Genomic DNA, 15,045 nt, shown 5'->3' on the forward strand with positions numbered 1-15,045 from the left:
TTTCTGAGGTCAATTAATCATTCAAACAACAATGATTGTCAATTATGAAGAAAATGACACACTTTTAGAAATATTTTAATTATTAAATTTAATTATTAATTATTAAAAATATACATCAGAATTAATTACAGCATGCGATGCTTTGAATAATTAAATTATTTTTTCTGACAGGTCAATTTTTATTGAGAAGTTAAAGTTAACAGCTAAAGTCTTTTTTCTCTCAATAAAAAATAGTCCAAATTAACTATATCAAACATATCTCTAAGGCATCCGCATAATTTTGAAATGGCCCTTTTGGATTTGATTAAGCAGACACCTTCCATTACATTAGAAACGATGCCAGTTGGGCACCTTTTACCTACTTCAGTGGTCATTCAATCAGGAATACTCATTTGACTGAATTGGATTTCCCCTATACATGTGCACAATGATTGGTCCAGCAGAAATGGCATCAAAGTGAGAACTCCAGGAAGTACTCCATAAAGCAGTTTCTATGTACTGACAGTTGAAGTGATCAATATAAAGACTTTGCTGAAACTAGACAAACTGAAAAAAGCCCCAGTAAGGTTGGGTCTTGTTCAAGAACTCAAATCTCAAGTTTAATCAGTCATTTTGAACTTGATGATCAGTGCATTGCTAAGGATAGTGTCAATGTTGAAGAATCATATTTCTTGTACAACTATATATATGTCTTGGCCTGTGATCTTTAATCAAATGTCATCACTTAAATAGGAAATATTCAAGAATTCATGACGTGAAGTTTCCAGGAGCAGGCTCCTGTTTTGCATCTTGTGTGATGAACATGTTGACCTTAAAAATGGGTTTGCAGAAATTTTAATGGAGGAGATATTTTTATGATTTGGAGTCATCCAATTTTTAACCAAAACGTTTGAATTTCAAGCCGTCAATTCTTGGTTGGATAAAAATGCAAGTCAACAAGACTTCAATTCAGCTTTTTGTGGGCTTGTTGAATTATGTTCATCAATAAAATTGCAGAAATTAAAACATAGCAAACAGTGTAATTAACATGGAGCTAACATGGACGGTTGCCATAGCAACAGGAAATGAGAGACAAGTTAAAATTGGCAAACGTATCTGGACAGCCTGAAATTCTCTAATTTGGACACTTGTTCTGTGAACAATTACCCTTTTAATATTGCAGTAGCAGATAGGGGTGGATTTTTAAGGGGCTGAATTACCCACCCACCAATAGAAAGATCTGTCAGCACCAAGCCAGTGAGAAATCCAGCTGCCCCACAGCAATAATATCCCTGGAGTGGCCTTAATTGGATTGGATTGGGATTTCCACCCCTCCACCGCCCGCGATCGGCTCCATGCTGCCATTTTATGTGGGCAGACCAATTAAGGCCCGCCCAGTGTAATACTCGGCTGGTAGGGACCTGTGCGGGCAGGGGGAGGAGGGATAGTCAGGGCCACTCGCATGCGCAGCAATCTCCCTGAGGCACAGAGCTGCCTCAGGGAGATTGAATGGATGTTAAAATAAGTGATTTAAAAATGTGTTTAAACATGTCCCCTCATGTCACATGTCCCAACGACATGTTTTTATATTTATGAAAGTTTATTTATTTATTTAATAAAAACTTCAGGAAACCCTGCTCGTGGATGAAGTTTCCTGTAAAACATAAAGGCCACATGGGCTTTTCGCCTGCCCTAGAGGTGGACACGCAGCGTTCACAAGTGCTTCAATTAATTTCTTAATGGCTTTAATAGGCCGTTTATATTTCGACGAAATATCGTGATGGTGCGCGGTGACGACAGGACACACGCCTGACATCATCATCCGTCATTTTACACGTCATTGTGTTGGGCCCGCCCCCATACGCCAACGGAAAAATGCTGCCCAAGGAGTCCTACCCGAAGGAGCTGCCGGCCATTCTGATTGGCTGACAGCTCTGTAGTCTCAGCGGCGCCAGAAGAGAGTATTGGGACTATACCAGTACCAAGGAAGAAGTAAAGATGGATACCGGACTGAAGGATTTTGACAGGCATGGCTGGAAGACCCCAGCAAGTGTGGGGGAGGGGTGGGTACGAGGGATTGAGAGGCCAGGGGGAGGGATAAAGGTAGGTGCCATCTTGGGGGCAGGGGGGGGAGGGATTTTGCCCCCGATGGTACTCCCCTTCCTGCCCAACAACAGAACGTGCGGTAAAAGCTGCCATGTTTGCCATGCCTGCGCCTTCCCCTGCAGACTGAGGTGAAGTGAGGCCCTCCTGTGGCCGTTAATTATCCACTTAAGGGCCTCAATAAGCCTAAGAGAGGGCGGGCTGCCTGACAACCTACCCAACCCCCAGTATGTTGGGGAACAGGTGGGCAGGAAGGTGGCAGACTAGCAACCAGCTTTATTTTGTGTATCACCCCCACCTTCAAATATGTCAGCGGGAGGCCCTAAAATTCACCCCATAGTTTCTCTGGATTGAGATCGTACTATTGCTTAATGTAAAAGACAGTCAACTCCATATAGTCCATGCCCTAGTCAGGTGTAAATTGGGCTATGTGTATAACTTCACAGGGCCATCATCCTGGGGTTCTTCATTTGTTTGTAAATGCTGAGAGAGATTTTCCAAATCAACAAACTCTCACAAGTTTATCAATTTCAAAAATAAAGCATTACTGGTCTTTTTTACCCAATCTTCTATCCCATAAAGAGAAGATGTAGACTGTACATAATACATTTTCATGAGTAATCCAAATGAATATTTGATTGTTTTAAAAGCACAAGGCTCAATGGATTTGTTTCAAGATTAGTGAAACTGAATAGACTGCTAAGATGCACTGCAGGAATTCACCAAGGCTCCTTTGACAGCTCCTTCTAAATCCACAACCACTACCATCTAGAAGGACAAGGGCAGCAGATAGATGGGAACATCACCACCTGGAAGTCCCCCTCCAAGTCGCTCACCATCCTGACTTGGAAATATATCGCCGTTCCTTCACTGTCTTTGGGTCAAAATCCTGGAACACCCTCCCTAACAGCACTGTGGATGTACCTACATCACAGGGACCTCAGTGGTTCAAGAAGGCAGCTCACCACCACCTTCTCAAAGGCCACTAGGTGTGTGCAGTAAATGTTGGCCTAGCCAGTGAAGCCCAAATCCCCTGAATCAATAAAAAAAAGAGTATCTGTGCAAATGGATGAGTCAATGGGCGCATGTGTAGGTGGGTAAGGGGTAAGGTGATTCCCATAAATGTCAAAACCAGAAACAAAGTTATTATAGTGTAGTTTGAACTAATTCAGCCAAGAAGTTATCTGGAGGGTAAAAGGAACAAAACAGAAGCAAATTTTCTGCTGCAGAAATAGCAAAAATAGAGGCTCCAAATTCCCCTAAACATTACCTTATTGTTTATCCATTGACAGAGATTGCTTACATATTCTGATATCAATTGCTTGGAAATTTTCACTTCTGCTTCCCATTTTAAATATTTAAATTAGGACTCATGGGAGTACATTCTAGTGAGATTCAGCTATAATTCAAATTGCATTTTTTTTCCACAGTTACACAATGAAGTGAATTAAAATTAATTCTGATGAACCTTCCAAAGTTTCCAGATCAAAATCTTAAGGATCTAGAGGATACTTGTTGCTCGCAATCAAATTCTATTTTTGCTTCCGTTTAATTTGCTGATTGAAGGGTAATAAAATGTTAGGTGATCCATGATCATTGTAACAAGGTTAACTGAATAATGCATTTATTGGCATCATAATCATGATCTAAACCATTTGTTTGCACTGTATCAATCAGCATGAGCACACGTGCCATGTTATCATGTATAAAAATTCTATATTAGAGAGTGGCTGGGACCATTGCATTAACTCCTAGGAGATGGAATGCAATAGGTCTAGGCTACCTGTTACCAACACCAAAACAAGACAGCAAAACCTTTTCCATTGGCTAGGTACCTTAGAAGACAAGGCAACATAGATGTCTGTTAGCAGCAGTAAGACTAGGCACAGCAACTGATAAGTGAGGAATATCCAGATTTTGTGTTCAAACATGCTCCTGTTTTTCAAGCAGTAGGTCCAACCAAGTGGTGGAGCTGTGCATGGAGTTCAGCAGATCATGCAAATGATTTAGTTGAAGGAAACTGAGTACACCCTTTCCTTTTTAAGTGCAACTTATCTGAGGTTCACTGTGTCTGTTGGGCACTCAGAAAAGAAAATTTATGTTAGTTAATGTGACTAGAACTCGAATGATTGAAACTGGTGACAGAAGTACAGGAGATACCAGTATAAAATGAGAAAGTGTCGAGAACTATTAGAGACTGGAAGATTTTGCAGGCACCACCCCTCAAACCACTCCAACCCCCCAAACTACTCCAAGCCCCCACCCCACCCTTAAACCCATCCACCCCCAGATCAAAAGCGATTTTGGCTCTGTTGGTTAAAAACAAGTTGCACAAATATTTGGTTATAAGTATTAAGAATACAAGTTGACACTTGAGAGTAAATCCTTGTTCTAGTTCTACAACGACCATACAAATGTCATGAGCGGATGGTAACCTGGTGGGTTGGGAGATTGTAAAGTTGAAGTGGAAACTTGCAATTTTTGTTCAAATATATTCAGCTGAGGGAGAAATTTCACTGCAGTTTGATAGGGAGAGAGGCACCAGGATGAAGCATGAGATGAACAGGAGATAAACGCTGCACAGAGGACGAGGAGACAAACCGCATTAGAATAAAGATGAGATCAGAAATAGAAGAGATCAGATGGGGGAAAATGCGAGGCAGGCTAAGACAGACTAAGAGTGCAAGGGTGGAATATTATCCCCCAACCCCACCACCACAGTTGAGGCAGGCCTTTTAGTCAGGGGTGGGGCAGGGTCATTACTGCTGTGTGCAATTCTGTCTCAAGTGTGTAACTGCCTGGAGCTTGGCAAATAAGGTGGGTGAGCTGCAGGCAGATGTAGCCACATGGGATTATGGCAATAGTGAAGGCCTGACTCAGACAAGGGGAGGAATGAGCACCTAATATTCCGAGCTACAATGTATTCAGGAAAGATATGGAAGGGAAAAAAAGGTGGGGTGGCAGTATTAAGCTATCTTACTGCTACAGTACTAAATGTTACAGGTACTTAAGGGTTCAAAGATAGAATCTGTTTGGTTATAACTATGAACGACATAAGCAGAAAGAGGGACGTGGTCCTGGAGTCAGAATTTAGGGAGCCAGGTAAGAAATTAGCAAACAGGACCTCAGAAGTAGTACCATAAAACCATAGAAAAGTTATGGTGTAGAAAGAGGCCATTCAGCCCATCACATCTGTGCCAGCCATAAAAAGAGAGAAAAGCTAGCCACTCATTCTTAAGCCCACTTTCCAGCACCTGGTCTGTAGCCTTTTAAATGAGTTGAGTGTTTCAGCCTCAACCACCAGCTTAGGCAGTGAATTCCAGATGCCCACCAGCCTCTGGGTGAAAAAGTTTTTCCTCATGACCCCTCTAATCCTTCCACCAATCACCTTTAATCTATGACTCCTGATAGTTGACCCCTCAGCTAGGGGAAACAAATCTTTCCCATCTACCCTATCTAGGCCCCTCATAATTTTGTACACCTAAATTAGGTCACCCCTCAGCCTTGACTCTTTTAAGGAAATCAACTCCAGCCTATCCAAACTTTCTTCATAGCTGCAATTTTCCAGCCCTGGCAACATTCTTGTAAATCTCCTCTGCACTCTCTCCAGAGCAATTATGTCCTTCCTGTAATGTGGTGACCAGAACCGTACACAAAATTCCAGCTGTGGCCTAACTAGTGTTTTATACAGTTCCAGTAGTACATCCCAGCTATTGTATTCAATACCGCACCCAATAAAGGAAAGTATTCCATATGCTTTCTTTACCATCTTATCCACCTGTCCTGCCACCCTCAGGTGTCTGTGGATATGCACTCCAAGGTCTATCACTACCTCAATACCTCTCAATATCCTCCCGTTTATTGAGTATTCCCTTGCTCTGTTTCCCCTCCCCAAATGCATTACCTCACACTTCTCTGGATTGAATTCTATCTGCCACTTTTCCGCCCACTCAAACAAATAATTTATATAATTCTGGAGAGAACACCTATCCTCTTCACTGTCAACTACATGGCCAATTTTTGTGTCATCTGCAAATTTCCCATTCATGCCTCCCACATTTAAGTATAAATCATTAATATATACAACAAACAGCAATGGTCCCAACGCTGAGCCCTGTGGAATACCACTGGAAACTGCTTTCCATTCTCAAAAACATCCATTGACCATAACCCTTTATTTCCTGTCACTGAGCCAGTTTTGGATTCAACTCACCATCTTCCCCTATTTCCCATGGGATCTCACTTTTCTGACCAGTCTGCTATGTGGGACCTTGTCAAATGGCTTGCTAAAATCCATGTAGACAACATCCACTGCACTATATTCATCAATCCTCGTTGTTACATCCTCAAAAAATTCTATTAAGTTAGTAAGACACTATCTTCCCCTAACAAAACCACGCTGACTGTCTCTGATCAATCCGTGCTTTTCTGAGTGACAGGTTATCCTGTCTCTCAGAATTGCTTCCAATAATTTGCTCACCACCAACGTCAGACTGACTGGCCTAAAATTTTCTGACCTATCCCTCGCACCCCCTTTTTAAATATTGGTACAACATTCACAGACCTCCAATCCTCTGGATTTGGCCGCACCACTCCTCTTTGTGGGGACATGTCTACACTGTGCCTGCAGAATCTCACTTTTGAATGCCTCCCACTGATTGGACACAGTTTTCCCTTGCAGTAGGTGTATCCAGTTCTCTTTCTCCAGCTCACCTCTCAGCTTTGTAAATTTTGTCTTCCCCCAATTTAGAACTTTTACTCCTGTTCTATCTTTGTCTTTTTCCATAATGATGCTAAATCTAACTGTATTATGTCCAATATCTCCAAAATGGCCCCCCCCACTGCTACTTCATCCACTTGGCCAGCTTCATTTCCTAAGACTAAATCTAGAATTACACCCTCTCTCATTGGGCTTGTTATGTGCTGGCTGAAAAAGTTTTCTTGAGTGCAGTTCAAGAATTTTGTACCCTCTGTACCCTTCACACTGTTCACATCCCAATTGATATTGGGGTAGTTGAAGTCTCCAACTATTACTGCCCTATTGTTTTTGCACTCAGAAATCTGTCTACATATTTACTCTTCTAACTCCCTTCCACTATTTTGGGGTCTATCGTACACTCCTAGCAGTGTGGCTGCCTCTTTTTAATTGTGAGCTCAATCCATAAGGCCTCATTTGATGCTTCATTTAGTACATCATCCCTCCTCACAGCTGTAATTGATTCTTTAACCAATAATGCTACACCCTCAATGTTTTTATCCCCCTCTCTATCCTGTCTGAAAACTCTATATCCAGGAATGTTGAGCAGCCATTTTTGCCCTTCTTTAAGCCAACTTTCCGTTATAGCTATGATATCAGACTATGTGTCTATCTGTGCCCTCAGCTCATCGGCTTCATTTGCTATACTCTTTGCATTTACATATAAACCTTTTAACACTGCCAAATTCCTGTGCTGTATGCTTTTTAACCTGTGCTGCTTCTGTCTTTCAGATTCACTCACAAATTCTCCTTTGCCCATTCCCTGCTCTGAATTTGCCCTCAGGTTCCCAGCCCCTTGCCAATCTAGTTTAAACCTCTCCCCACCCAACAGCACTAGCAAGGATCTTCGTCCCAGTCCTGTTTGGGTGTAGACCATCCAACTTCTACAGGTCCCACCTTCCCCAGAGCCAGCCCCAATGCCTCAGAAATCTGATGCCCTTCTGTTGTGAGAGCTGACCGAGTTGGTACTATTGATAGGGTTGATCAGCAGACACTTCTTAGGTGGAAAGTTTTAGTTTATTTACAAAATCAGCAGCAACTACATGTGTACCTCCAACTCAAACTCTAACAACTGACTACTGAGGTAGTCTGCGCTACTCTGCTATTGGATACTGAAGATCATGTGATCTTCCTTTGTAAGTATTATCCTTAAAGGCATATTACACACTAAATAAAACCATAATTATCACATCCCTCCCCCTTTACTCAGATATACATCTTATATTTACAAGTACAATTTTCTCAAGACAACAAAATATATACACTGTTAAGTCATTCACAAACTCAATCTTTCTGGGGGTTTCCTTATGCATGTAGAACATCTCAGCTCTACAACTTCAGGTACTTTGTCGGGAACCTCCTTTTCCGGAGTTGCCTGAACATCAGCACCTGCAGTTCTGTATCCTCAACTCTTACAGGAACGTCAGACGCGTCTGTCCTGGGCTGAGAACTCTCAACAGGAAACGTTGGCCCGGTCGTGGACACTGGTGGAATAATTTCTTGGCAATTGATTTCTCTCTTCCTTAAATGGTCCACATGTCTCTGTATGACGCAGCCTTCCACCTCCATGTGGTAAAACAGCACTCTAGTCACTGCACTTATTTCACCTGGTAACCACCTTGGCCCTTCTCCAAAGTTCTTCACGTATACCATTTCTCCCATGGTAAATTTCCTCTCATGACTATGCCAGTCATGTCTTTCTGGCTTCCCTGACTCCTTTCCACCTTTTTCTCTAAATTCGGCATCATTAAACTCAATCTCGTCCTGAGATGGCATTTCATCAATAACTCTGCTGGCGTGACACCTGTTGTTGTGTGAGGGGTGCTCCTATAATGGAAAAGAAGGCGTGCTAGTTTGGTTGCTAAGGAATCTCCAGTTCACTTTTTCATGCATACCTTGAATGTTTGAACTGCCCTTTTGGCCAGTCCATTTGAGGAAGGGTGGTACGGTGAAGCTTTTACATGAGTGATATCGTTGAGGCTGATAAACCATTGAAATTCAGCATTCGTAAATGCCGTGCCGTTATCTGAAAGGATTACTTCTGGTAGACTGTTAATGGTAAAACTTTGACGTAGCCTCTCAATTGTAGCAGTCGACGTTGGTGACTTCACCTCATATCCCTCATATGTCCATCCATTTTGAGTGGGCATCGACAATGAGCAGAAATATTGTTCCCATGAAAGGTCCCACATAGTCATTGTGTAACTGTGCCCATTGTCTTCCTGGCCACTCCCAAGGGTATAACAGAGCTGTTGATGGTAACTTTTGCAGTTGCTGACATGGCGCACAATTCTTGACTAAGATCTCTATTTTGCGATCCAACCTAGGCCACCATAGGTAGCTGTGTGCCATGGTCTTCATTTGGGATATTCCTGAATGTGTGCTGTGTAGTTCAATTTTTTTAAAATTCATTCACGGGATGTGGGCTTCACTGGCTGGGCCAGCATTTATTGCTCATCCCTAGTTGCCCTTGGTGGTGAGCTGCCTTCTTGAACTGCAGCAGTCCATGTGGTGTAGGTGCACTCACAGTGCTGTTAGGAAGGGAGTTCCAGGATTTTGACCCAGCGACAGTGAATGAACAATGATATATTTCCAAGCCAGGATGGTGAGTGACTTGGAGGGGAACTTCCAGCTGGTGGTGTTCCCATCTATCTGCTGCCCTTGTCCTTTTGGATGGTAGTGGTGGTGGGTTTGGAAGGTGCTGTCGAAGGAGCCTTGGTGAATTCCTCGTTCTCCCCACAATAAGATGCCATCCTGGCTGGTTATTTCATGCCTTCTGTTAAAGTACGGTTTCATTTAATCAGATATGGGGTCTTGTGACTAACCATGAAGCATTTGTTCTCATACTTGAGATAGGTTTAGGTCCCGACTTGTCCAGTCCCTAATCTGTTGAGCGCATACTGGCGAGGAATCTAAGAAATTAAACAATAAAACAAGTTCCCGTGGAATTGGGACGGCCTCGTCATTTTCTTGTAAAGGCAAATGGCTGAGGATATCGGCATTCGCAATTTGATTGCCAGGCCTATGTATGAAAATGTATTTGTATGCTACCAGGATTAAAGTCTTATTTGTGTTTCTGTGTGCCTTCTTCTTTCTAGCGCTGACTTTAATCTCGGCCTTCTTTTCAACTTCAATATTGGCCAGACTTATCTCAGAAGCAAGCTCGACTTGAGTGAGCTCAGTGATTGAGTCTCCCAAAATTTCATTGTGTGTCTTCTTCTTAGAAAATTCTTGCACTTTTGCTTCTAAAGTCTCTTTGGCTTCATTTAGCTGATTCTTCAGCTCGTCGGTCTCTTTTTTGTATTTGTTTGCTGCCTCCTGGAAAATTAAGTATTGTTGCATCTTCTCTGCCAACTCATCCTTCAGTTTATTCAGAGAAGTGCTGAATCCTTTTTCTTCCTCTTCGTACTTTTCCAGGGGTATAAACTTTGGCCAGAGGGAATCTTGTAGCGTGTGAAGGTCTTTCTGCAGGTTTACTTTCTCCTTTCGAAGGGTGCTCATCTCATCTCAATCTCTGTCATTAAGCATGGTCTTTGAGTTCCTTTTGTTGTTCTTCCAGGTTTTAGCTTAAGGCAGCCTGCATTTCTTTAGGTTGTTGAGTTCTTACACACTCCTTTTTCAAAACAGAAATGCATCCAGCTTTTCGAACCTCAGTGCCCACCCAAGGCTGATTTCCCTTAGCCAATTTCGCCCTAGGACCAACTCTGCCTCTCAATACCAACACTGGTCACTTTGCCGACTGGGTACCATAACGGACAGTTACTCTGCTTATGCCTCTGACTTGAATGTCTTCACCCGTGTATGTTTTTAATTGGCAGTTGTTTCTTCTAAATTTAATTGGTGTTCCCCATTATTCAGATATCTGAAGGTATGTTCCCCAATTACTGTAGTGGAAGCCCCTGTGTCCACTTCCATTTTAATAGGTCTGCCACTTGCTTTCACTGTTACAAATATTGATTCTGTCTTTCCAACCTTCAGATTAAACAAAAAGTAAATATTTCAATTTGTTGTTTCAGGCTCTTCTAAATTGTAGATCTCATTTTTTTCCCTTTTTTTAAAAGCCTGTTTGAATCTTTCCTTGCACTGTCTCATTATATGTCCATTTCTGCGACAATAATAACATTTGATTTTTTAAACTGCCAATCGTTAAAAGACTGCTTGTTTCCACCTGTATTGAAATTATTCTTTGTTTTTGCTACTCAGTCATTTTTCGGCTAGTGGGGACTGTTTCCTGCTTCTCGGCAGAGTCTTGCATTTTCATCGAAACATAGAAACTAGGAGCAGGAGTAGGCCATTCGGCCCTTTGAGCCTGCTCCGCCATTCATTATAATCATGTCTGATCATTCAACTCAATAGCCTGCTCCCGCTTTCTCCCCATACCCTTTGATCCCTTTCGCCCCAAGAGCTTTATCTAACTCCTTCTTGAAAACAGCTCCCTTTCTGCTTTCAGGACCTCTTCCCTTTTCCACCTAAGTCATTATACCAACATGGACCACGACCTCTGGCTAATCGGGGGCACAAATAGTGTATGTGAATAGGTTAGTGGGTAACATAAAAGGGAATGCAGAAGTCTTTATAAACATATAAATAGTAAAAAGGCTATCAAAGAAAGGATCAGGATGACAAGGGGCCAAAAAAGAAATCTTGTGGAGGCAGAGAATTGCTGAGGTAATAAATGAGTATTTTGCTTCTATCTTCATGAAAGAAGAGAGTTGCTGTTAATGTCACAGTGAACGCAGAGGTAGTAGATAAATTGGATGGGATAAAGATAAATAAAACAAGGTACTTCAATGATCGACAATGCTCAAAGCAGGGAGATCTGCTGGTCTGCAAGGGTTACAACCTCTGTTGCTGGAAGAAGTGAGGTTGGAAATTGTGGAGGCTGTGGCCACAATCATTACTAGGAGATAAAAACAAAAAGCTAAAAGCTACTGCGGATGCTGAAAATCCAAAACAAAAACAGAATTACCTGGAAAAAATTACTAGGAGTATGGTAGCAGAGTGGTTATGTTACCAGACTAGTAATCCAGAGGCCTAGGCTAATGATCTGATGACATGAGCTCAAATCCCACCATGATTCTGGGAAATTTAAATTGAGTTAATTAAATAAAAGCTGGTAGAATAAAAAGATAGTCACCAGTAATGGTGACGAGCAAACTACTGGACTGTTGTAAAAACACAACTAGTTAATATTCTGTAGAGAAGGAAATCTGCTGTTGTTACACAGGCTGACCTAAATGTGACTCTGGATCCATAGCAATGGGGTTAATTCTTAATTACCCTCTGAAAAAGCCCAGCAAACCACATATAGGCTCACCAACACCTATGACTCACAATGAATGTATGTAGTGAATACTAAATGTATCATAATTGTACTGAAGCACCGCAGAGCGCAACATGATATATATTGATAACTGCAATACCATTGCACTGTCTGACTGTCTGTAAAGGTCATATTGAAATGACTGTAATATTCATTGGTTGTATTGAAGCACCTCGTGATCCATGTGTTAAAGTTGAATATGATTGTACTTTTTGCGATGGCCATTTAGAAATGTTTTGTAATGTTCTTTCAGATATTTTATGAATAAAGTATTTTTTTCCAAAAAAAATCTTCTCAAGGACAATCAGGAATGGACAATAAAAACTGGACTTACTAGCAATGCCCTATGCTGTGAATGAATAAAACAAGCTTCAAATCCTCCTTCAATATGGAGTAATACCAGAGGACTGGAAGAATTGTAAATGTTACACTCTTGTTCAAAACAGGGAGGAGTGTTTAACTGAACAAAGCAGCCTAATGTCAATGGTGGGAAACCTTGTAGAGACAATAATCAGGGGCAAAATGAATTGAAACTTGGAAAAATACGGGTTAATAAATGAAAGTCAGCATGGATTTCTTAAAGACAAATCATGTTTGACAAGTATGACTGGGTTCTTTCATGGAGTAATAGAGTGGGTGAATGAAGGTAATGCATGTGGGCTTTCAAAAGGTATTTGATGAAGAACCTCTTAATAGACTTGTTAGCAAAACTGAAACCTAAAAGGGGATCCAGGGAGCAGCGGCATTGCGGATATGAAATTGGCCAAGGGACAGGAAGATGACAAATGGTTGTTTTTCAGACTGAAGAGAAGTGTTAGTCATGTTCCCAAGGGGTCAGTGTCGGGATCTGTTTTGACCTGGAATTGAGTATACTGGGCATAATATCATAATATCTGAAGACACAAAACTTGCAAATGTACAAAACAGTGAGGAGGGTAGTAACAGGCTTCAGGGAGTCATAGACTGTTGAAATAGGCAGATGCATGGCAGATGAATTTAACTTAGAGGGTTATTCAAGAAAGGGTGTAAGGACCATCCCAAGTAACTACCAGCCAGTCAGTCTAAGGTTTTGGAAACACTAATCAGGGAAAAATTAACAGGGAGGTTTGAGTTAATTAAGGAGGGCTGCATGGAAACATTTTTTTACGCAACAAATTATGATGATTTGGAGTACACTGCCTGAAAGGGTGGTGGACATGGATTCAACAATAACTTACAAAGGGGAATTTGATAAATACTTGAAAAGAAAAGAAAATTATAGGGTCTGCGGAAAGAGCAGGGACAAATTGGATAGCCCTTTTCAAGAGTCAGCACAGACACCATGGGCCATATGGCCTCCTCTCTGTTGTATCATTCTAGCATTCAATAATTCTTGGCAGTTTTATCTGCAATTACTGACCTCACTTAGGGGAGTTAAATAAATTGAGTTTGAGGGTCTGTGATAGTACAAATTACACATGGTCTGTTCAACAAAGTGAAGGTTGAATTTCTTTTATGCATCCCAATTTCTTTATGTTTTACTTAACAAACACAAACACAAAAAATAATTTGACTGTTGACTGTTGGAGAACCTGGGCAGGGCTAAAAATATTTGGTACAACCCAGTTTTGCTAAGTCACATAAGGGGTCAGAGCATACAGCATGAATGTATAAAATAACCACAAGCATTTACTCTATTTACACAGAATAAATGTCTTTTTCTGAGATGACTTTTAAAATTCATATCATAAGGACCACAGACCTCTGAACTAAATGAGCTCATGTGAATATCCAAAAAGGAGATATACCAGAATAAGTGAATCACTTCATGTAAATAACAACTATGAATAAAAATAAGGGAACTCGATTTGACCGTCAAAGTTCCCTTTCAGCGGAGCAATACAAATTTACTTTTCATTTTCCATGCAAATGGATGTCACGTGAGGGGATTGAAAACAGAAGTGAAGTCTACCATCCTGGTGGAATTCAAGGCCTCAACCTTTTTAACTATTCGAACAGTTTCAGAGTTCCCACCCTTCAGGAAACATAGGAACATTGTGAGACTAAACCCAAGAATATCCTGTTATATTACATCGATATTATCTGGACTTTTACATTTATTCCACATAAAACATGCCAACAATATGACACTTTGTAGTTGACTTGTTTAATATCTCCACCATGGGTAGCACAAAAAGGCAGGTCCGGAATCCACCCCAACCAGAGCAAGGACCAAACTGCATGCTGTTGGCGCCAATCTGATCCACACTGGCCGTCCAGCTAACTGAGCCAGCCATGGTCCCCCCTCCCCAACATGCAATTTTACATGAATGTTGTGGGCTGGAGCTATGGACAGTGCTGGTAGAAGCTCCAATTTCTACCCACCTCATGGCTGACCAGGAATTTCTCCCACTCTTACAGCCTGTCATTAGCGTATGTTAGAAGGATTTCCAAGTCATTCTGTTTGGCTATATCATGAATGCCCCTTCCTTGGCCATAAAGTCCTGGAGCTGGATTTAATGCACCTTGACGGTGGGTGGGAGCTGGTGCCAGGAGGTGGTGACCCGCTGACTCACAACCCCCTCCTTTTAAACATAACGCATATTATGTGAATCAGTCAAATAACAACCAGCAGTCAGGCTGCCGGCCAACGGCATTAGTAGAGGGTGGGTTGCTCGCATAGTGGGCCACTGAGGGCAGGACGTCTGGGCCCTGCAGGTGGCTGAGGGAAGGACGTCTGGGCCCTGCAAGTGGCTGAGGGCAGGACGTCTGGGCCCTGCAAGTGGCTGAGGGCAGGACGTCTGGGCCCTGCAAGTGGCTGAGGGCAGGACGTCTGGGCCCTGCAAGTGGCTGAGGGCAGGATGTCTGGGCCCTGCAAGTGGCTGAGGGCAGGACGTCTGGGCCC

General features: G+C 42.0%; 1 protein-coding gene across 1 annotated transcript in view; it reads right to left on the reverse strand.

Annotated features, from left to right (window-relative positions):
• Window positions 1-15,045, reverse strand: part of pik3r5 (phosphoinositide-3-kinase, regulatory subunit 5) — a 104,361-nt gene that overhangs the window by 37,003 nt on the left and 52,313 nt on the right. The gene's annotated exons all lie outside the window — the stretch shown is intronic.

Source organism: Cetorhinus maximus, chromosome 24 (genome assembly GCF_964194155.1).
Source record: "Cetorhinus maximus chromosome 24, sCetMax3.hap1.1, whole genome shotgun sequence".
Taxonomy (NCBI): domain Eukaryota; kingdom Metazoa; phylum Chordata; class Chondrichthyes; order Lamniformes; family Cetorhinidae; genus Cetorhinus; species Cetorhinus maximus.